The sequence below is a fragment of the Pleurodeles waltl genome, chromosome 6 (assembly GCF_031143425.1).
Source record: "Pleurodeles waltl isolate 20211129_DDA chromosome 6, aPleWal1.hap1.20221129, whole genome shotgun sequence".
In the NCBI taxonomy this organism is placed as follows: domain Eukaryota; kingdom Metazoa; phylum Chordata; class Amphibia; order Caudata; family Salamandridae; genus Pleurodeles; species Pleurodeles waltl.
The window spans coordinates 506,440,166-506,465,051 of record NC_090445.1 but is presented as its reverse complement, the minus strand read 5'-3'; positions in this window follow the sequence as shown (position 1 = coordinate 506,465,051).

Sequence of the window (24,886 nt, the reverse complement as noted above, 5' to 3'; positions counted from 1 at the left end):
GCTTTGCGACGACAGGTGCCTTTTCTGCAGGAGGATGGTCCAGATGGCGGTGTTGTGGCAGCTGTTGAGCCTGTGGACAGTGATGAGGAGGAGGCAGAGGAAAAAGACATGCATAACAGGGACTCAGTGATCCAGCAATATTTCCAGTGAAACACAGGTGAGAATACATTCCTGCCTACTATATGGACTTTTACACTTCTACCACTATCCTGTCTGTCGTTTTCACCCAGTGTATGGTCACTGAGTTGTCACTTTCCCTTACGGTTTCACAGGTGTGGGTCCCAACGTGTGTCATCTGCTTAGATTCCACATAGACTAGAGCTGTGTGACATAGGTATGTTGACATTACTATTTCAAGAACATTTTGTCACTGTAATTGCAAATATACTATTTCGAAATCACAGACAGACTCCAGATCTTTTGGTGCTTTAGGTGTGTTTATTTAAATACAAAATATTGGAGGGGGAAGTTAAATGGTGAGGGGTGATGGCGGAGGAGTGTCCATGTCAGAGTCCAATCTATCAGTCTCACAGGTGCATTGCCCATATGGGCATAGGAAGTGGAGCTGGGGCAGTTTCAATATGGACAGGGTGACAAAGTGGAAAAGTGGGATGACAATCAGAGTGGTCTCGTTTCTTGGCGGGGGTCTTGGCATCGTGCTCTGTCTTGTTCCTGGATCTCAGGGACCGTTTGCGGGGTGGTTCTCCGTCTGCAGGGGGTGGGGTGCTGGTGTGGTTGTCCTGTGGCGGTGCCTCCTGCCCACTAGCGCCGGCGGAGGTGGTGGGCAGTTCATCGTCCATGCTAGTGTCAGGGGCCCCTTTTAGTGCCACAGTGTCCCTCCTGGTGTTGAGTACTTCCTTCAGCACCCCTACGATGGAGCCCAGGGCGGAGCTGATGGTTCTGAGTTCCTCCCTGAAGCCCAAATACTGTTCCTCCTGCATCCGCTGGGTCTCCTGAAACTTGGCCAGTAACGTTGCCATCGTCTCCTGGGAGTGGTGGTAGGCTCCCATGATGGAGGAGAGGGCCTCATTGAGAGTGGGTTCCCTTGGCCTGTCCGCCCCCTGTCGCACAGCAGCCCTCCCAGTTCCCCTGTGTTCCTGTGCCTCCATCCCCTGGATCGTGTGCCCACTGCTCCCCGGTCCCTGTTGTTGTTGGGGTGGTGGGTTATCCTGAGTTCCCTGTAGTGGTGGACACACAGCTGATTGACGTGTCCTGGGGATGGAGGTATGGGCCCGCTGGATGGTTGCTGTGCTGGTGTTTCCTGAGGGGAGAAGGTCTGTGGTGGCCTGCGCCGGTGTGAGGGGAACCGACTGTCCCGAGGCCCCCGATGGTCCAGGATGGTCATCTAGATCCAGGTGGACAGAGGTGCTGTCATCACTGTGGGCCTCTTCTGTGGGTGGAGTGGACCTCATGTCTGGACCCTCCTGTCTGGTGACGTTGGGTAGTGGTCCTGTAGGGGTGGAAAGGCATGATTATTGTATCTGTGTGTGTCATGGTGTGCAATGGGTGGGTGAACGTGTACCCCAGTGCTGGCATTCCTGTGTGTGAGCTTGTGTGATGATGGTTTAGGGGGGTGTATGGGTATGTGCAGTGGGCATGCTTTAGTGATGGGTGTCCATGCGTTGTTGTTGCATGCAGGGCTTTGTGTTGGGATGTGTGGTTTGTGATATTGGTACATTTGTGAGGAATTGGAGTGATAGGGGTGGGGGCGAGGGTGGGGGTATGTGATAGCATGCAGGTAGGGTGGGGGATGTAATAGTTAAGATTTGACTTACCAGAGTCCATTCCTCCACCGACTCCTGCGAGGCCCTCAGGATGCAGAATCACCAAGACCTGCTCCTCCCATGTTGTTAGTTGTGGGTGAGTAGGTGGGGGTCCGCTACCAGTCCGCTGAACCGCCTGGTGGTGTCTTGAGACCACGGAACGCACCTTCCCCCGTAGGTCGTTCCACCTCTTCCTGATGTCTTCCCGATTTCTTGGGTGTTGTCCCACTGCATTTACCCTGTCGACTATTCTTCGCCATAGCTCCATCTTCCTTGCAATTGAGGTCCAAATTGCTGTGGCTCTATCTGGACGGTTTCCTCCACCATGACCCTGAGCTCCTCCTCCGAGAACCTGGGGTGTCTTTGCCGTGCCATGGGGTGGTGTAGGTGATGTGTGGGGTGGTGTGTGTGGTGATAAGTGTGGTGATATGTAGTGGTGTGTTCGGTTTTGTGCATGGAAGTTCTGTGGGTGATGGTGTTGTGTGCCTGTGGATGCTAGTTTGTTGATGGTGGTGTCTCTCTCTGGCCTTCTCTCTGTAATTGTGGTCGTAGGGGTTTGTGGGTGATGTGGGTGTGTGTTTTATATTGTATTGGGTGTGTGGGAGTGGTGTGTGTAGGTGTATCAGGTGTCTGTATTTCGAATTGTCCAATGTGATGGTGTTTTGGAGATGTGTGCGTGGATTCATGGGTTGTGATAGTGTGGGCGTTTTTCTGTTGGTGTGACGGTAGAGTTTTTTTTTTCTGCCAGTTTATCACTGACCTTTGGTGTGGCGGACTTGTGTGGGTGTCTGAATTTTGTCGGATTCCGAGATGTGTGTCATAATAGCTGTGGTGGAATTCCGCGGCCGCGGCGGTGTGCTGTCCATCTTCTGCACGGCGGTAAGCGGCTTTTACCACCAATGTTGTAATGACCGCCTTATTCTCTTGGTTTACAATGCAAGGCTGCAAAATAATTATATGTTGTCCAAAGAGTACATCTGTGCCACACTACTTGATCTACAGACAAAAAAGTCTGCCCACTTACATTCGTTTTTGTGAAGGGGATGTTTCAAATGCAAGAGGTAGATTGTTGAGCGAGTCGGAGACCTGAAAGAAGAACAGCTGGAAATTATAGTTGCACTCCGTTGTTTTTGGGTCTCCGACCTCCACAGAGAGGGCAGTTTTGTCTCACAGCAGCCAACAACAAGAACACCAGCAAGAACTGGGTCAGAGGAATTGCCACCAACATCTGCATTGGCTTGGTTTAAAAAAGCAGGTTTTAAGTCCAGTGAAGAGGCGGAGGCAAAAGAAGTCAAACAAGTGGCAGCACCAACGACCATTCAAAAGGCATTCCAGGAGCATCAGGATGACCCAAACCAGGTTTATGTGAATCAAAACCCATTGGTGTATTGCTTTGGGAAGATGCACCAATGGCCAGAGCTCAGCAGGCTAGCAATAAAGTATCTGGCTTTCCCTGTTGCCAGTGTATCTGCTGAGTATGTCTTTATTACAGCTGGCACAGTTGTCACAGTGAGAAGGACCTGTCTTTCACCTCAAAACATGAAGAAATTCACCAAGATCAAAATGAACCAGCATTTCATACAACACAATTACACCATTCCCGAGTCAGCAGAGGAGGAGGATTATTGGTCAGAATCAAGTGGCCAACTTCTGGGCAAACTTCCTGAGTTTGAGTACAAACTCTACTTCCCAGACTTAGTATGCCACCTAGAACATTTTATTATTTACCATAGAACCTCTTTTTTTGACCCCACCAAAAAACACTAGCTAGTGGAACATTGTGTTTGTGTCTGACTATGCTGCCCAACCATTTTTAATTTAATGTATGGCAGAACTGGAGTTGCACCAGCGTGCAGCGAAGAAGCCTTCACAATTCCTCCAGGACATTAAGACAATCTCTGCCTCACTTGCATGCCTATCCTTTTTTGCCTCAATTAGTAGGGCTCCCCCAAAAGGTCATTGATTACAAGCCTGCCAATACTAAATTCCAATGTGTTGCTTTCATCAAACATACAACTGTGCACCTACCACTGTGCTTAGATTAAAAGAGGTAACTACAACTATTTCACCAATGAGTGATGATATATTACTGAGTGATGGTGAGTGATGATTTAAAATCTATGTGGTGGAAAACAGAGAGAGAGGATGTTAAACTAATTAGTACATTTAATTTGGATGAATTTCAATCTTTGGTGCCCAATGGGTGATCATTTTTCCTGAAGCCCCTTTCAAACTTAGAAAAACTTTACCTGCAGGGTCCACTTTTTTCTGGTACTTCAGAGACCAGACCAGTCACTTTAGTTAACAAACACAAATCTACACAGACTATTGCAATTCTTTGTCTCTACTTGTTCTTCAACAACAGTGCACTACAGGTTGATCTCACACTGTTGGGATAGGGATGGAGTTGTTTGGAGTCAGGAGAAGAATGGAAGAACTCAGGGAGGGACTATCTCAGCAACTTAAAGAAGGAAGTTATCAACTTCAAAGGAAGTCCATGATGATGAGGACTCTGAGGCCTATTACTCAGCTATGTGGAATGGAGAGAGGTACGTTGATTTGGTAAATGCTGCTGAGTGTGTTTGCTGTGCTGCCTGCTGGCAAATGTGAAACTCCTTTTGTTTTTGCTCTGCCTCTGAGTTTTCTTGGTACACTCCTCATGAAGTTTCCCTTTCTTGCATCCTTCTCCTTGACTCTACAATACAGTTTCTGTTTTACAATCTGCAGGCACTTCTGCTTATCTACAGGACCAGTTCAAACAGGCACCCATGAGTGATGGACATTCCCAAGAAGCATGTAGATGCACCACCCAATTTTGCAATACATTATAATTTTTCTTGAAATAATCATATATTTTTAGAACTGAGTGTAGTCAATTCACTCTTCCATAATTTCATTGTTTCACAAAAAATTAAGTATCTAATAACTTCGGTCCATGGGGCAGATGCACTGTCTGCAGTACATTTCATTGATTTGTGTCATACTCATTCCTTTGTTTCCATCTACAACAGATTAATAATGATGTGCTGACCAACATCCTGATGAATATTGTGTTTGTGTTGTGTTTGTCTTTGTCACACCTTTCTCCAAATTCCCTTTCCCATCCATTCATCAAACCCCCAACCCTCTTTTCCCGGGCTGTGCGAATCATTGAGGTGTGATTTAATTTACACCAAAAGGATCACACACTTGGTGGGGCAGATGTGGTTAAATGTGACACCAACTCACTGTGGGATCTTCTATTACCTGAGCAATAGCCCATACCAGTTCCACTTACCCAACCACACATACGAACAGCATTGCTCAATGTCATCATCATCATTCAGGACTTTGTTATGCGGAAACGCTTAACCTTGTCAATGACAGAGCATAGACTTTGAGAACACATTTCCTGACTTGAGGATTTCGTAAATTTGGTTTTAATTGAATTCCATGATCACCATTGCTCAGAATACTTTACTATTGCTAGTTTGTGTTATAATATGAGGTATTCTTTGATGTGTCATTGTTTTACTAGTCTGTCCTCAGGCTGTCTAGAAGCTAAATTGTAAATGTATATGTATAACCCACTAACTCTGTGTTTTTCTTTCAATTTAGTTGCCTGCGATGGATAATGCTTTTGATTAATTCTACAGTTCGAGATCACCTGGGTAGGAAGGTAACCTCACTTGTTGTGATGCCTTCCCTGTTATTGCACTACCAATACCACAAAGAAGGCACCATGAAGGCACCATTGGAAACCCTCCAGTAAGGTTTTGGAAGATGGACAGAGGGAGCAGCCATCACTTCATCTATTCAGGCAAAAGAACTATGGGGTGAAGTGAACTATTTTACTTAGTACGTATCTAGGTTTTATGGCAGTATAGGAAACAACAGCATACCCTCCTAATTGTGAAACTATTATCAAAAGGTAGTCAGACAAGGGTGTAACTAACTATAACTCACTGGCATACACTGTAAGAAGTAGATTAAAAAAGAAGGGCTGTGTGAAAAGACATCAGTGCAACATTAAAGTAAAACAAAAAAAAACAACCTTCAGGCATAAAGCAGAATAGAAGGTTTTTCCCTTTAATAAAAAAAAAAATCAAAAACTAAACCTACCCTCTCCACCCACAACAGGTCCACCCCTCTCCCACAACAATATCTCTCTCCATCCCAACCAATGTCCAAAATATTTATAAATGCCCAAAAGTCCAAAGATTCCCTGTCCTGTTCCAACCCTCTCCACCCACAACAAAACTTCCTCCCACCAAAACTAAAAAATTTAAAAAGGACTTTAGAAGAGGGCATTCATAATGAGGGCATCTGAGCCTCATGATGTGCCATCCTACATCCCAAGGGTGCCAGGTCGCACAGCTCTGGGTGATGGAGTATCCATTCTGAAGGGTGGGCAGCAATGGTGGTATGGGAATGTCCAGCTCAAAGCTGCCAGTGGCACTGGTGTGGCCTGGCAGCTGGAGACACAGGCAGTTGGCTTGCGGAAGTGGGGTCCGGGGCCGGGGCATGTGCCTCACCTTCCTTGCCCACCAGCCATTGGTACTTGCCCTGGGTGACCTCCAACCACTGCTTCCAGAGTTGGGCCGTTATCTCCTGCCAGGTTGGAGGTTGTAGTGGACCAGCAGGAGTACCTATAACAAGAAAGAAAAAAAAAGAAAAAAGACAAATTGAAAAGAATGCTCTGGGCAAACACTTGTTAAAGTTTATATAGTGGTACAGTAAAAGTACATTCCAATGGTCCTGCTCATTTCCAAATGCCTGTCACTTCTACCCTGACTCCAAAGAGACACATGAATGATATATATCACACACATCATGTATAACATGGAGATAATAGATATCCTGTCTACTGTAAGTAGACAGTGGAAAAGACGATGCACTTAGTACAGGGAAAAGAACGGAATAAGTAGATTTGGAAACTTTTATCTACAAAACACAAAATCACCGATACTTAATCTCACTTTATTTCCAGTCTTCACCCACAAACACAAATTATTTCAACCAAACACATTTGCTTAGCAGTAAGGGAAGGAAACTTGACTTACACTGCTGCAGCAGAGTAAGGTACAGTGAAAAGGCCCAGTAGGTGCAGTAGAGATTGTGCTGTAGATTAGTGGGGGGGCAATGATCATGTGGCTAATCTTAGGTTCAGTCAAACACTGTAGTTAAAACTGAAAGTTTATGACTGCCAAAAGGGAAAAAAATTCAGAAGGCTTACAACCATTATGGAAGCCATATGAAACATTTTTCCCATAATATATGACACACACCAAAAATGTTTTTTGTTCAATGTTTTTGGGAGACTGGGACAGAACTTAGGAACCAATAAAGAAGTGAGGTACTATGAGGTGACTGAGTGGGCACTGGATGGGAATGGAAAGGCACCTTGTTTTTGTTTGAATTTGCAATCCATTGCAATTATTCTAATGGTGAGAGGTAAAAGCCAGAGAAATAAATAATATTAACCAGAACTTACTGGGGCCAGCAAAGCCATCAGCCGCAGTGCAGGTGTTTCGGGTGGTACTTCCACCTACTGTGGCACTGGTGGTGGAAGCCTCCACTCGACCCTCTGATGCTCTGTTCTTGCCATTGGGTGCCGATGTAATAAGTAAAGAAGATAACAAAAATAGATTAGTGGTACAGTTAATCTCGTAGAAAATATTTTGACAGACAAAGGCAAATGCAGTAACATATTGACATTGTACTTTTCCAAATCAGATTGCTTATATTATGAAGTTGACCTATTCTAATTTCCCAAAACTTACCTAAGCCCTATTCCAAATTTTCTAAACTACGTTTCAAACTACTTATGCATTGCAACCAATTACCTTTGTTTTGCAACCCCCTTTGATGTGCCAGCTCAGTAAGTTTCCCTTTTCAGTGTATACATGCATACTTTACATCAGTAGGAGATTTCTTGGGACCGTACAAGCTACATACAAAGAAATAGACAGAGAACAGTAACTCACTGATATTACTACTACTACCACAGTACCATTATCCTAGTGACAGGACAGAGGAGTCTGAATGACTGCTTTAGCCCAAGTGAGCGCCTACAGTGATAAACAGAACCAGGCTCGCTCAAGTAGGATTACGTAATATGCATAACCTTAAGTGAAGTTAATTTACTGCTGAGTGTAAACAGCATGCTATTTAAAAACAAAAATCATTGTGGGACACAACAAAATTAGTAATAAGCAGTGAGTCAACAGCTGCTGGGTGCACTGAAACCCAGTACGCTTGTGCACACAATGGCACACCCTCCCGCCCAGCAGCTGATGTTCCCGCAGGCCATATCGACTTCTGGACCTGCTGTGTGCTGACAGCATTGAGGGGAGATGGCGCTGCCCAAAAAAACATACACCCATATTTATACTTTTTTAGTGACGCATTTGTGCTGCTTTTTGACGCAAAAACATCGCAAATTTACAAAACACAATTGTATTTTGCAAGTTTGTGCCTCTTCTGCGTCAAAAAATGATGCATATGCAGCGCTATAAAAGTATAAATATGGGCCATAGTGTGGCCACCTCTTCCTTGCAAAAATGGTGCAGGTCTGCACCCCTTGATGGTGCCAGAGACTGCAGGGTGTGCTATTAGCTGCACCTCCTGCACTGGTACCTCTTCTCTCACACTCTGCCATGGCGGTGAATAGGAAAAAAAAAGACAAGAAAGAGAAGGAACAGACAGAAAGAAATGAGGAAAATATGGGAAAACAACAAAGGGACACGAAGTTAAAGAAAATAAAAAAAAGAGGCAAAAATGGAAAATACACAAGCACAAATACACACACTAATGTACTAAATATAAAACAGGGGAGGATAATTGGGATAAAGAGAGGATTACAAATATAAAGACTGGATTGAAAAGTAGGCCTAGCACCATTCACAGACTAGGAAAAAAAGGTGGTTGTATGCGAATGCAACTGCGTGATGCCGTTCATGCTCCCTTTGCAATGCAGAATATGCTACTCACACCAATCTGTGCGAACAGGCGGACAAGCACAACTCTGCCTGTTTGGGGAGTAAGACAGAGTTCCTGCTGAGTTTTTTAGGAATGCCAAGGTGTAGCAGAACTCTACAAACTCCGCCCACCCCTACTGTTGAGGTGCTTGATGGATTTCAGCAAGGTGCTTGTATGCTCCGGCTGGTGCTTGGAGAGAGCAGAAGTCCACTCTTTTTCTGAGATTCTTTTCCAGCTCCAACTGGCAGTTCTGGTGGAGGTAAGTCTATGCTAGTGCATGATGGGTACACAGACTGATAAGGCATAGTTTGGTTTGTCAATTGTGATTTTGCTGATTGAGGAGAAAACATTAGATTTATTAGGTGCCTAGTGGAATGGGTGGGTTCTGTAAACTGTTGGATGAGGCCAAGGTTTGCAAGTTTTTCCAGATGGGTTGTAGTGTTTAGATTGGTGTGATCTTCTAGACGAAAGTAAAGGTCTCCAAGGAGTATGAATCTGCTGACGATGATGAGGGGTGTGACAAAGTCCATGATGTCACTAGCTAAATAAGTAAAGGGTCCTGGTGATCTATATATAAGGGTTCCACCCTTGGAGAAGTTTGATGTGATGGATATCTTGAACAAATGGTTTTCCATGTAGCTGGTAGTGGTGTCTGTGTTGGTGGTGCAGCTGATGGTATGTTTGAATATGATGGCAAGTCCACCTCTGTGCTTGTTCTGATGGCCTTGTCTGGCAACCTTGTGGCCAGGCAGGGATGGCTGTAATAATGTCTGGAGCTGAGGTTGGGTTTAGCTATATTTTAATGAAAAAGAGCACATATGGAGTGTGGCCATGCCATAGGCTCAGCAGGCATTGAGGAGCACGCATGACAGTGTGGCATGTTGTTTGCATGGCATTTGGTGTGCTTGAGTGAGTGGTGTGCTGGGTGCTGTTTATTCACGAGTGGTGGGTGTAGGGTATGGGACAATGCATGAGAACTTGCAGGAGGTGTATAAGAATTCACCTTTTGTGTTGTGTGGCAGCATTGAGGAGAGAGACAGCTGGGGTTAAGAAAATAGAGGAACACAGCACAGTAGTGTGGATAGGAGAGAATTAGTGTGTCTAGTGCTGGGCACAGTCAAGGCATGGATGAACACATATGGGCTTGCAGCCATCATTAAATAGATCCTAGGAGGAGAGAGGAACACAGAGTAATATGGGCAGTAAAACCAGTGATGGGAAAAATTCAGTGATGTCACTTCCTATGGAGAGAGATGATAGGAAATGAAGTCTTCTTGCCTGACTTTGTCTTTTAGATAGTTTTGGTGTGAATCTAATGATGTCAGTTTCTGAAGAAGTCGATGATGGAAAATAAGGTCCTCCTAGCTTGCGTTTTCTTTTAAAGATGTTTTTGGTGAGAATCCAGTGAATTAACTTCCTGTGAAGATGATGACAGGAAAATTATCTCTCAACAACTCTAGTAAATCAGAGATTTTTGCAAACTTCTCCTGATTTCCTCCTGTACACATAGGTAGATCTGATCTGTACTGTGCTGTTACTACAACAAAGGTTCCTAATTAGAAATAACCAACAAATGTCTGATAAATAAATCACTTTCAAGAATCACTTCTGAGTCCCTAATTAAATTTTGGAAGACTTTTCCAAATGCATACGCACTGGAGATATTACTTTATTATTAAATATGAATGCACTTTTGTATTAATATAAGAAACGTTTGTTCATTACAAAGCATTAATTCAAGTGAGTAATGGATTTAGGAGGATCTCCGTGTGCCACCTGGATTTTGCCAAGCAAACCAAGGCTACCCAATGCTACAGAATCTCTGCTACGTAACATCTTATCTGCTCTGCATTACAATGCCCTGAGTTCATTCCGTGGGTCAAGGTTACCCTCTGCTCTATCAAGATATTGTGGACTGATAGTTCCATTGTCCCACTGTCGACAAGAATGGGACTCTGAATCCTTCCTTCTTGGATGTCCTAGGAACAATCCTCAAAGATCATTTTCTAAAGCATCTGGCACAGAGGTACGCTGCACATTTTGCATTGACTGGTTCCTGGGTACGTAATTCTATTATTTATTAAAGGTCCAGGAATCCTTGGCAAGTTATTGTTTCACTGCACCTCCTGCAAGGGGGTGTTGAGGTTCATAGAGACTATATTAGATAGGATAGTAAGTGTTTTCATTGTTGATCATGCACACGTAATACCATTGGTGAGTTGACTTAATGTCATGGATCCAAGATGCCTACATGTCATCCCTGAAATACATTGCTATTGTTGTTACCACAGGCTGTGTATGGCCATGTTACCATTACATGAGGTGTTAGGAGCACTGTGCACGCAGTGCTCTTTTGTAATAGATTTGTGCATGTTATAAATTACCATTACATGTAAATGTTAATAGCTCTATGAGCTCAGCACACTCCTGTATTATTTTGTGCATGTTATAAATTCTCAGCCCCAAGCACTGTGCACTCTTATACTTGTTATGCCTAGTATCAACAGGTATGTGTACAATGCTCAGTATCACTAGTTAGGTGTACAACAATATGTCAGCCCACCAAATGGTTTGTGCAATCTAAGTGTCTAGTGCTGCATCAGTCTCCTTTTGTGTAATATTGTGCTGGGCACACTGAGGTTTGCCAAGATCTCACAAGATCACGGCAACTCTCAGCGGCCATCTTGGACATGGCTGTATTTATACCACACCCAAAACCATGTGGCTTTTTTTGCCTCGAGAATTTGACCACCCGGGACCTCTTTCACGTTGCTGCATGAGAACAGAAGAATAAAAGAAAATTCACTGCAGGTGGGACGATTAAGTCCTTTGGGATCACCACACTGCATACCTTTCATGGTGCCCTGGATACGGAGACCTGTGTACAAATTGAAAAAGAACATTACAAACAAGGTATTGTTTTTTATTACATGCATGCAACAACAAGAAAGTGCACAGGAGCACCTACACATAAGAGAATTTGCTCAATTAGGACACTGAGAAAACGCACTAGCGGCTCCACTGTTGGCACAGGTCTGAACTTTAATGGTTATAAGCCACAAAACAGGGGCTGTTAGAAACCAGATCTTTGGTTGGCAGTCAGGCTACCTCCTGTCCAAGCAAAGACCCTCTCTCTAGTCAGAGTCAGTCACACACAATCGAAATTATCCTGTGCCTACCCTCTGGTTGCTTGGCACTGAGCAGTTAGGCGTAACTTAGAAGGCAATGTGTAAAGTATTTGTGCAATAAATTATGCAATAACACAGTATAAACACCACAAAAATACACCACCCAGGTTTAGAAAAATATAGAATATTTATCTGGATAAAATAAGGTCAAAATGATCAGGATTTGATAAGTACACAATGAAATATCCCTTTAGAGAATGTTAAAAAGAGTCTCAAGTTCTTAAAAGCAATAAGTTTCTCTTGCAAGCACAAAGTACCTGGTCTGTGTCTAAATTATCCACGAGGGACCGCAGAGGAGGAGATGCGTGGAAAACGGGAAGGTGTGCGTCGGTTTCTCTAGGCACACACAGACGATGCGTCAATATTTTCACGCAGACAGAGCCTTGCATCAATTTCCAGTGTGCGGACTTGGATCCTCTTTTGGTTGCGGGGTATTTGGATGCCCCGGGGACAATGCGGAGAAATCCTGGGCGTGCAGGACAAAATCACAGGAGCTGCATCGATCTGGTGGGTGATGCAGGGAAATTTCTGTCTCACGGCAGGTGCTGCATCGATTCTTCTCACAGGAAGTCGAGCTGTGTCATCCCGGCTTGGCTATGCATAAATCCAGTGGGCCATGCATCGAATTTCCAGTCTCAACTCTGAGGCTGCGTCAATCTCCACTCAGGGACTAGGCTGTGTCATTCCGATTCAGCATGAGGTGATTTTCTCACAGCGATGCAGGCTGTGTGCCATTTCTGGCAGGCTGTGTGTTTAAATTTCACCGCACAAGGAGTTATTTGCAGAGGTGAAGTCTTTTTGGCCCTGAGGCTTCAGAAAACAGAAGGCAAGCTCAATCCAAGCCCTTGGAGAGCACTTCTCAGCAGAGCCAGAGGTCAGCAAGGCAGCAGGGCAACAGCAAGGCAGCAGTCCTTATCATCAAAGCAGTCAGGTGAGTCCTTTGGGCAGCCAGGCAGCTTCTCTTGGTGGATTGCAGGTTTCTTCACCAGTGGTATCTTGTCCAGATGTGTCTGAGTTGGAAGGGTCAGAAACCCGGTTTAAATACCCAATTGTACCTTTGAAGTGCGGGAGACTTCAAAAAGTGACTTAGAAGTGCACAAGGTCTCCTTTCTGTTCCATCCTGTCTACCAGGGTCCCAGTGAGGGGTTTGGCAGTCCATTGTGTGAGGTCAGGCCACTGTCCTTTGACATAAAGGTTTCAGGCCCTCCACCCTCCGAGCCCAGGAAGACTCATTCAGTATGCAGATGTTTGTAGGTGTGACTGAGCATCCTGTATTTGGGGTTGTCCAAGTGGAATGCACAAAAGAGCTGTCAGCTAACCTAGCCAGATGTGGATTGTGAGGCACAGAAGGATTTAAGTGTAGAGAAATGCTCACTTTCTTAAAGTGCCATTTCTAGAATAGTAATATTAAAACCAACTTCACCATTAATCAGGATTTTTTTCTATTATAATTCTGGCTGTACTAAATATGACCTGATTACTTCTTTCAGATCAGAATCTACCACTCAAAAATATATATGAGGGTAGCCCTAAAGCTATGCTATGAAATGAGCAGGCCTCAAAGCAGTGTAAAATGAATTTAGGAGTTTTACACTACCAGGACATATAGAACTCACATGTTCATGTCCTGCCTTTTACCTATATAGCACCCTGCCCTATGGGCTACCTAGGGCCTACCTTAGGGGTGACTTATATGTAGGAAAAGGGGAGTTTAAGGCTTGGCAATTACTTTTAAATGCCAAGTCAATGTGGCAGTGCAACTGCCCACACAGGCCCTGCAATGGCCGGTCTGAGCCATGGTTGGAGCGATACTTATGTGGGTGGCACAACCAGCGCTGCAGCCCACTAATAGCATTTAATTTACAGGCCCTGGGCACATGTAGTGCACTTGACTAGGGACTTACAAGTAAATTAAATAAGCCAATTGAGATGAGCCAATGTCACCATGTTTTAAGGAGGGGGCATATGCACTTTAGCACTGATTAGCAGTGGTAAAGTGGGCAGAGTCCTAAAGCCAGCAAAAATGAGGTTGGAAAAAGAGAAGGACGAAGGCAAAAAGTTTGGGGGTGACCCTGCAGAAAGGCAATTTCAAACAGGGGCCATTTATAAACCTGAAAAGACTTTGAAAAGGTAAAAAACTGTGTCACATATTCTTGAAAGAACATGTGTAAATTGAATTTTGTGTTTCAAGTCCTCTTCAACAAGGAACTCATAGAAGGAAATACATTTGCAAAAGATAATGCTATTGCAAAGGTTAATTATTAATATTATTCTGTGTCATGCTTTTATGTGTAAATTTAATGGTGACATATGTTAATGTGAAATACTTTATGTTTTGTAGGGAAACCAATGAAATGTGTCACCTAGACAACACTGAAACCTATTATACCACAATCCAATCTCTGAAGAACAGTATCAAAAGTGTGCCTTCATATGAGATACAAGTGATTGCAGGTAGTTAACACATTCATAGGATAGGGTGAAATCACAGAGAGGGGTGTGGCACTATCATATAATTGCTTAGTGACTGATGACTTTTTGTTTTCATTACAAGGATATACTGAAGGAACACCCATGCCGAACACCGAGTACCCTCTTCCTTGTACTCCAACTGTTCCTTGTTGAGCTGCACATTACAAGTAAGAGAGTGGAGTTTGAAGAGTTGGGCCACATCGTCTCTGCGAGGCCACACTGCATGCTCAGAGGTAAGGTTTGCAGTAAGTCTGACACTAAGCAGCAAGGTCTTTCTCATAGCTTAGAGCAATGAAACAATTTTATAGTTATGAAATATACTTGTTTTAAAAAACATATTTGTAGCAGTTATGTTCCGCCCATATATAGCACAACCAGATTTGTTTCATTTTTGGATAACCCGGTTAAGGACTTTTTACTGTTGGTGAGTCTCACTCCTTATGTCTCACACATGGTAATGACACAGTAAATGGGCTTCCTGTATCAGACTTTTAGGATAAGGCTGCTATGAAACAGCTGGGGTAAAGGGCACCTGATTGGTTACATGTGAACACGTGCACATATGTGTGCAGACATGTGCAGGCTGCACATTTGAGTCTAAAATAGTATACAGCCTTGCAACTTTACACCAGTATTCTGGAGTGAAGGGAACTCTGCATGATTAAATGTTGATGTGGGATAGATTTTAAAATTTTAGTGTGTACTCATATATAAGGTCAGTAGGGTTTACTGGTGACACTGTATTATACACATAGGACAAATCTGTCTTAAAGTGTAGTTTCAAATCCCTTGTGACTACATAGTCCCATGAAGTATGAAACTGGGGTGAAACGTGCACCCAGTCGAATATGCATGTCCCAAGATCACACATGTACATGTTTTCATATTTCTCTGACTTAGCTCAGGATCAGGTTTGAGCCCCAATATGTGTCTAGGAGAATAAATCCTCTACTTCAGAAGTCGAGTAGGCAAAGTCAATTAGAAATGGCACGATAGTCACTGTGGGCCCTGAGGAAATGCCTCATGAGGAAGAATCCTCAAAGCGGTAGTGCCAGTGTGACAGCTGCCTTTCTAGGAGAAGTAAGGTCCTCAAAGCGGTAGTGCCAGTGTGACAGCTGCCTTTCCAGGAGAAGTAAGGTCAGAGTTATGCTGTGTCTTCTCTAATGCAGGAACTTGATGTGAAGCCCATTGGGAATCATGTTAATCCTCAATCTATAGCAGTGAGCTTACTAGGCTCAAAAGTATCAGAGGGAGCTCGCCACCATAGCTCAAAAATGCATCTGGAGAAAGACTGTTGCGCTCCAATCACTTTAGAAGGTGAGGGAGCAAGAGTTGGGGAGCAGGCCAGCACAAGTTCCAGCAACCATGGGTCCTGGTCGGGGTGCTTACCTGTTTACAAGTGTGGGTTGAGGTAGGCTCAGTCAACTTTAGCAACACAAAAGGATGATGGGCGGAGTGCTGAACAATGCAAACATTCACCCCCAGCCACAGATCTGGGTTTAATCCAGCGTTCTTTTGCTCACCATGCCACCCCGGTTTGGACCCAGCCATATGCAAATCATTCTTGACCCTGTTCCTCATTGGAACAGTCCAGCCCAAACTGCCAAGCCAGGTTCTCCCTGGACCGGAAACAAGCATCCTGGGACCGGTTTCCGGGTATCCCCCTTCATCAGCCAGGCTAGCTTGAATCCAGTGGCACAGTGAGCAAGGGACCCATGTCTTTGAAAAGTTTCAAGACTCCGTCCATCATTTTATTTTGTTTTGTGATGTTGCTTTGTAGGCTCAGTCAATACAGATTTAGATTTAGTAGCCAGAGTCAGATCAAGGGGCCATGGCCCCCATTTCAGAGATCTTTCCCTGTGAGTGTCTGCAACATTTGGGGGGCCCAGGGAGCCCATCGCTGGGTGGAAAGGCACAGGGCTTGGAGGAGCTCTAGAGAGAGAGTCAGACATTTTCCTGGGTGCATAGTTTTGCCCTGCAATTGTTTTTAAAAGGTAAGTTCAGCTTAATTAGCAAAAACCCCTAAGCAAATTAAACTAAAAGTTCTCTCTATTTCCCCACTATGTTTTTATAGATTGTGACCTGATTTCTGCCTCACTAATGTGCCTTACTGCAAAGTCAATCACACAGTGCATTGTGCGACTGCTCTAAGCTGCCTCTCAGATGTTCTCTTTCACTGCCCAAACCTGCCTAAATCGAGCCTCCTCCTATCTCCAGAAAATCAAAGAAAGCCATGACCTACTGGGCACATCTTCTTTCACCTATAGTTTGTAGGACTCCACTGTATCTGAAAGTCCCTTACCCCGCAAAAGTAACTATTTTTTTTTATAATTCAACTTGACAGGGAAATTTGGTCAAATTATCAAGAGAACTGTCCAGAAGTAAACTGTGCTAATGAGGCTTTGACTTGTGGTAGTTGTCAATTTGAATTCAAAGATGATGAGGTGTGAATGGTATCTAGTATCTCTGAGACACAGAAGGCTGTGCTACAATAAAAGATCAGCCATCTAGTCACACTGACTCCAAAATAAAGCAGATAATATGACAACTTTACAAACGTCAGATTACCAGTGTAGATGATAACTATGTCATGATTAAATTTGTTTTGTTATAGTTATTCACTAGCATGCAAATGTACAGGTGAATTGCAAAAGTGCTAAATCAGACATTTTAATGACAAATACAGATGACTATGGTGACTATGATGGACTGAGTACTCTCCCACACAGACACTTGCAGCATCCAAAAACAAGCAGCCACAAAGCTAAAGAAGGTAGTCTCCATGACAGCAACTTTGAAATCTTTCTATTTTCTCATACATAAACTATACATACCTCAAGCATTGCCTCAAGGTAAGTAGGATCCTCAATGCAGCCACCCTGCAACTCAGTTCTGTGACGCACATACCTGTTCACCATTGCAAGATTAGTAAAGATGGTGCAAGTCTAAAAAGGTATTAGGTAGCTTGCCTTGAACCACTTGAAGCCACAACTGAGAGCTTCATTCAGGGACTGATCCTTCAGAAATAATCTGAAAATTGAATTTTTAGGTAAAGATTACTTAATCTACAATAATCAACAATACGTCCAACACATTCCTTTATGCAATTCTGATTTGAGAGAATTGATCTTCACCATGAACAATCTGTTGCTTGCATCAAAGAACCAAACTCTTGTCTCCTCCCTATTCAGTACACACTATCATCAGTTGTCAACAGCAGAGAAAGGGCCCTCCACTAGAAAATGGGTGTCTCTGAACATAGCAGATGCTTTCCATACAGAATTACAGTTGGGCAACTTTTAATTATGAGGACAATGTGAGCAAAGGTTCAGTCATGTATGCTGTCAAGCAGAACCTGAGGTGAAAAACATCCACGTATTTTACACTTTACCCATCTGTAATTGTATGTTGTGTACGGCCCACCCAAATCACCTGCCCCTGTTTCCAACATATGTGGAGGGGACCAGGGAATAATAGGGAGCTCTGTATAACCTGTTAGAAAAAAAAGTTTAATTTTTATTACATGTGGACTCCTCTTACCCTCACCACCTGGAGATATCTTCCTCCTTTACCAAACTAAAATATAAACTACTACCTTCTTGCCAATCACTCATACCACCCTCTAATAAAGTCTGCCAACACCCATCTCAAAATTAAAATATACCTTGTCTCCCACCAAATACTCACACCATTCTCCTAACATTTCCACAATCTTCCTTAAACAAAACTACCAAAAAGAAGTCTAGACTCCTGTTACACAGCTCCACCACCGCTCTTAACCCAAAGCTGCACTTCTTGCTCTCACACTGAGAGCAAAGGGCTATCACTGTGCTGACAGCAGCTCTGTGATAACCAATTATCAGCACAGCTTCAATTCCCCAATTGGTTTGAATTTGCAGATAATCACTCTGACAAGTAAGAAGGCGGTTGGTGCATGCAGAGCATGATCTGCATTCTCTCATCTCCCTCTGGTTTGTGGACTATGGGAAGGGATGGAAGAAGGTGGGTGAGACCACCAACAGCCATTCTGTCATCATTCTCAGCAACCACTCCTCCAGGAGGATGGCACAAGTGTGGTTAACCAAAATATGGACTTTGGTTAATCCTGGCTGTGACATCATTGTAGTGAATAACCATATTTTGTTCTGGTTGCTCATGGTAAAGGCTTCCCATGGAAGTCATATGCAACAAAAGGAGCCTAGATGTTTGGAAAGTTAGCTTCACAAAAAGACACATTGAGGCACTGAAGGGCATAAAGACACTTACGTGAGTTGCTGAGAAAAATTTTGCCATCATCCATGAGCTTTTGAGGGATCTGTTGTCATGACTGTGGCGTACGATAGTTAGAATTAACATTGCATATTGATAACAATTTGCCTGTGCTACGTTTTCTTCCTAATCAACCTTTTTGGCCATACATTAGTGAGCTGGCTAGCTAGTTCAGCACCTTTATTATCCATTTCTTCATTTTGCATTGGTTTACAAATCGGGTTAGCTAATAAATTGTACCTGGGGGTCCCACCTGGAGCACATCTTAACTGTCTTGCAAAGTTAATGTTCCTTATTTGGTGAACAATATGAAGCAACAATTGGATATGTTTGTGGGATTTTGTAGTCACATTCCATCTTCATGGCATAGTAATAGAGTCTGTACTTCTTACAGGAAAACACACTTCTTTTAATCTTAATCTCCTTAACTGATTTTACTTATTCCCCCATCATTTCCCTATTTTTTTAAATTTGGTACTCATTATCTCTAAATAACTTGTCACATTGTTCTGAATACCTTCATCTTCTGTTTCAAGAATAGTTCTTTAAAACAAATATATATTTCCTCAATAGATTGCATTTTCTAATCCAACATCCTTGGACACTTTAGCTTATTTCAGAATCAGCAAACTGTATGTCATTAACCAAAACTTTGTTGAGATGTTCTTTCCAGTAACCCTTTTTGAAACAACTACAATACTTTCATCCTCTCAGTCTAATGAGTTAAATAAATATTTCCATAGAAGACTTTCTGCTTGCCCCCATCAGTGATAGTAATGATGTTAAATAATGGCTAGATTGTCCCTAAAATGGAAGCCACTGCTACATGCACTATTAATGAAGTTAACATGGTTAGGTTCGATGATAGTTTATGTCCAAAGATTTTATGAATTGAACACAGTACTGTTAAATGATCATTCTAGATGTCCCAAAGGTGCACATGGTAGTAGCTGTTTTTTTCATACCACCATTTATCACAGGAATCTCTGATGTGATTGCCATTCTGGTGGAATTGCTAAAGATGGGGAATCCCCCTCCCTGATATGGTTTGGAAAGCAACCAATATTGAGAAAGTTCACAACTCTCTCACGGACACTTTGTCCATCTTTACACTTATGTCAATTTCAGTAAAATAGTTTGAATCAGCAAGGAATACAATGTAGGGAACAGATGAAATGGTTATTTCAGACTAGCATTGGCCACGGATCTCACTGCAAATGGCCAGCATTTATTGTCCCTTTGTGCTGTCTGCAGTCTGTCTTGCCCTTCTGTGATTCACTTGTAATCTTATTAATACCTAACTCATAGTAAAAGTGCCAGTATTTTATTAGACTTTGAGATAGGTTAACAGGTTTTATCAAAGGATTACCCAGTGCGGTAGACTGTAAAATGCTCTAGAATTCTCTCCAGAAGTTACAATGTATGCTTCAGATCGAGGGCCGTGTCTCATAGATAAAGCTGCTCCTAAGATGGGCATGAGACCAATAAATAAAGGCAGTTAAAGTAACATAAATGTCCCTGAGTGTAGTCAGTGATTTTTTAATCTCTTAAAAAAGGAAATGAAAACATAAAAAATGTAGATTTTGTTTTGCATCCGTGAAATCTGATTTAATCAAGAACCTACGAAACAAACTAGACGATTGCCATTCCTGATTCACTGTGCTGACAATGTGCAGCACAATTGTAGAATGGTATGCTTTGCGAGCTTTCTTTTCAAAGTAGATCAATTCCTCATATGGGCTCCGCCTATACACCCAAGAAATAATTGGATGTGTGCAACAAATGTCTTATTCAAAGGTGCATGTCAAAGGACCTAACCTGTGTAACCCCTCAACCAATTTAATTGGTCAATACTGAGATAGATGTTTGCTTGAGGGAATCAAGAGCACACAAAGGTAAAGGGAAAATAGAGACCCCTTTTATCAATTTGGGCAAAAAAGTTAATTCAAAAGCAAAGGTCTAGAGGGTCAGATGTGATCTTCACAGTTTATTTTCCAAAATCCCCTTTTCCTGTTTTTTTTGTGTAGATTGTTTAAGCCTAATCTGCCTATAAACACTTTTCTACTATACTATAGCTGCACAAAGTAGAGTTCGCTTTAAGCATTGAAACATAGATTTTTCCTTAATGGTTTATCAAGTTAACCCCAACATACTTGTATTTGAAGTGCCAAAAACATAGCAGGTTCGAAACCTGGCAGAGTCTTTCATTCTCTGAGAGATGCCTAATTGAAAAATATGATCTTGGGCAAACTGAATACGTTTCACAGCCCACAGAAACAGCAACAATTATACTATGAGCTTTATGTAAACAAATTATGTGTTCCATTATCATTTTCCCTTCGAAAAAGTTTTAACATGACATTCAAGTCTTAGAACATAACAAAGACTTTAGTTCAATAATACAGCTAGCCTTCGTTTATTTAATGCACATCCCTACTGTTTAATCCTTCCGGTCGCAATCCTTGCCTTTGTCATCTTGTTAAATTACTAGAAGTGTTTTAACTTCCTTTTTGCAAAGTTTTAGGCGTTCTATGTTCAATTTCATAGCTTTTCTCTATTCTGATTTTCCTCGCTTTAAAAATTCATCCCATACACCTTTAGCAAGTTAACATTTGCAACATTACCATGTGTTGGAAATGGCCCTTCATAGAGGGTTATCCCCAAACCTGTTGTCCTTTTCCTTTTCATTTTCTTGACCCTTTCTTGTTGGCTTTAGGACTCTGGGCACTTTACAACTGCTGATCAGTGCTAATGTGCATGTGCTCTCTCACCTAATACTTGGTATAATTGACGTGTGTCTGTTTGGTTTATTCAGTTGACCTGTAAGTCCCTTGTAAAGTGGTGTACTATATACCCAGGGATGTAAATTAAATGTTTCTAGTGGACCTGCAGCACTGATTGAGCCACCCACAGAAGTAACCTTTCAAACTTGTCTCAGGCCTGCCACTGCAGTGCCTGTGTGTGCAGTTTATTGCCACATTGACAAGTCAAACTAATTGTCAAGTCCTAAACTCCCTTGTTACTACACCTATGTCACCCCTAAGGTAGGCCCTAGATAGCCCTGTGGGCAGGATGCTGTGTATGTAAAAGGTAGGACATATATTTCTATGTATTACATGTTCTAGTGGTGACAAACAGCCTATTCTGTTTTTCATTATTGTGAGTGCTGCTCCTCTCATATGTTTGCATTGGGAATTCCCTTATATATGTCTAAGTGGTAAATTCTGATCTGTGAGGAGTAATGTGGGCATGTTTGGTATGTTTGAAATGGAAGTGAGAAATGCTACTTAATGGTGTAGATATATTTTAGATTACTATTTTAGTAATGCCACTTTAAGAAAGTGGGTATTTGTCTGTGCTTAGAATTCTAGTGCTTTGCAGTCTGACTCCAATCCACATCTGGGGTGGTCTGACAGCACCACTTGGTGCATGATTTCCAGACAGCCATCATGCAGGAGGAGCTGGGTATGACAGAAGAGGAATCTGCATCCTGATAGTCATTCTGCTCTGGGGAGAGGGAGGGTCATTCACACTGTACTTGTGACTAGGCTGTGTCCTTCTGTCACACAATAGGCTGATTACCCCCTACTGATGTCTGGAGACAGGGCTGAATTACAAGGGTGTGGTGATTCACTTGAAATGGCCCTTTTGAAGTTACCCCCTGAACAAACTAATTTCTTGAGTATAAGTAAGGGGTCTCTAGCCCCATGATTTGGAAAACTCCTTTGGAACTGAGACTGAAAAGCTGTCAGGAGGACTACTGAGCTGCATAAAGGACTCATCTGGACAGCTCTTCTGTGGCTGCCCTGTGGCCTGCTGAATGCTGGGTGACATACAGGACTCTCGTGTTGATTTTCTGCTTGTTGCCCTGCTTCCAGTTGCTCCCTGACTCTCGACTAAATAACCCCTACACATCACGTGGAGGAACCCCCACTACTGCCTTCTGCTGTGCTGAGTAGGCCTCCCGCCTTCTAATTTCTGGGCTCCAGGAGGGACTACCGCTCCTCGTATTGATCTGGATGGGCTGGTGTGCCTGCTTTGTACTCAACTACAAGTGTTCTCGAGGAACTCTGGTACGTGCGCCTGGTCGCTGCAGATTCAGCACATAGTGGTCTCTGCCTTTTCCCTGCCCTAACAATGATAGCACATTAGCAGAGCTCTTCCAGGCGGCGGACAAGGTGTGTGTTGTATCGGGAAGCGCCCTGTGTCAGCTGAGTCTTTGATTTTCAGGACAGTCCCCCCTGCGGTCAAGGGGACCGTGACGTACCAACTGGTGTGGAGCAGTGCTATGCTATGGCACCAACTCCTCCACGGGATATTTAAGCTTACCAACTTGAACACCCCAGCAGGGCCCTCTTCTATGAGGAAGCCGTCGGGCTGAGAGAAGAACCACTTCAAGCACAACTGGAGCCTGCAAGGAGGGCCCAACCCCACCAGGAATGTTGAGGGTGAGCATGGCCCCGGGGGACTTGTGTAGCCACCCTGCTCTGCCCTAGTGGACAGCCTTGCTCTTTCATCTGAGCCTGGATGGACACAGCCCTGTGATTAGCTGGGAACTTGTTTGGTCCCTTAGCAGCTGCACCTCATGGTCAGGGTACTTGGGGGCATCAGGACACTAGTGACATGATGTGGGGAAACCTCAGCAGAGGCCCTAGTCACCACTAGGACTCGGCCCAAAGCAGAGAACTGCCTGTGATTACTGCAGTATGCCTAATAGGCCTTCAGGTGCCTCTGTTTCCTACACTTGGGCGTTCTAAGGACCATAGGAAGATTGATAAGAGCACAGAGGCACTGTAATCTGCTCTGTCATAAGCCAAGGGACTGTCTCCACATCGGGCCACTGGGTATGCCAAGTGATCATAAAGTCTGATTATGTTGGTCCGATTATGGTCAGGGGCATGAGTACAGTCAGAATGACAGCATTTGGATCCTTTTCTTTGGCATTATCATGATGACAAATACTACCTCTTACCAATGGCATATTATGCTATTATGTATGGGACATGTTGTTTCCTAGTTCCAGTTATATCAGAGACAAATTCTTGATACCAGCCTGTGGTCATTTGTGTACGTGTTATAGTATCTGGGGTTTTAGGAGTCCCTAACCTACTTTACATCACCGGCACTAATGTGGTAATCACTGTGCCTTACTCATTGCATGCTGTATTTCATACTCTAATGGATGTATATTGTTTTTATGTCATATACTGGTCAGGATACAAGTACTATTTTATAGGCTGTCTAAGATGCACAGCAATGTCTTCTTACCTAATGTTTTTCAGTATGACAGCCATTCTTTTAATGTATTCAATGATGGTTTGAGACAATTGCCTAGCTGGCAAACTGACTACTTATTTATGTTGTTTTGGCCTATGGTTTATGTATAATATATTTAATATTTTTATATAACATTGTGTGGAGTCTTTTGTGGTACATTTATTGTGTCCCTGGTGTATGTGTGTTGCGCAAACGCTTTACACATTACCTCTGGGATAAGCCAGGCTGCTCTGGCCAAGCTACCAAGGGGGTGAGCAGGGGTTATCTTGGGTGTGTAACTCCCTGATCATGACTAGAGTGGTGGGTCCTGCCTGGTTGAGGTGCATACACTAGCCAATCAGAATCCCCATTTCCAACACATGTCTTCTGCATTGTAATAACACACTGTATGAGTGTTTTTAAGGTATGGGAGACTGCATAGGTTTAAACTTGCTACAGACAGTGTTTCCTTTAGTATCATGGAAAATCAACAGAAAATACCAGCCCAGCAGACCATAAAACTGGCCCACACAAATTAAAAAAACTGACCCACACACTGACCTGTCAAACCAGCCCTTTGGGCACTGCCAATTTGCCCTATAGACAGGGCCACTGGAATTATGCGGCAGGAGAGGGCCAAATTATGTGGCAGGGTTATTATGCTGCATAATGTGGTATCTTTTATAATAGTATTACTACATTATTTCATCATTTTAAAACTTGGCAACACTGGCTAGGCATTGATTGCACCTCATTAGTTCCATTTTAATACACACATATAGCAATAAGCAACAAAAAGGTCAAATGTACAGCTTTGCAAAGGGTCTTTCACTGTGAGGTAACACTTGTCACTGCATTTTTAGTAACTTTTCAACCGGTTGAGCTAGATGCAATTTTTTTGTTAAAATCTGCAGATTATGCGGCAGATGATGGATTATGTGGCAAACTCGGCAAATCTATAAAAATCTAGAATTATAT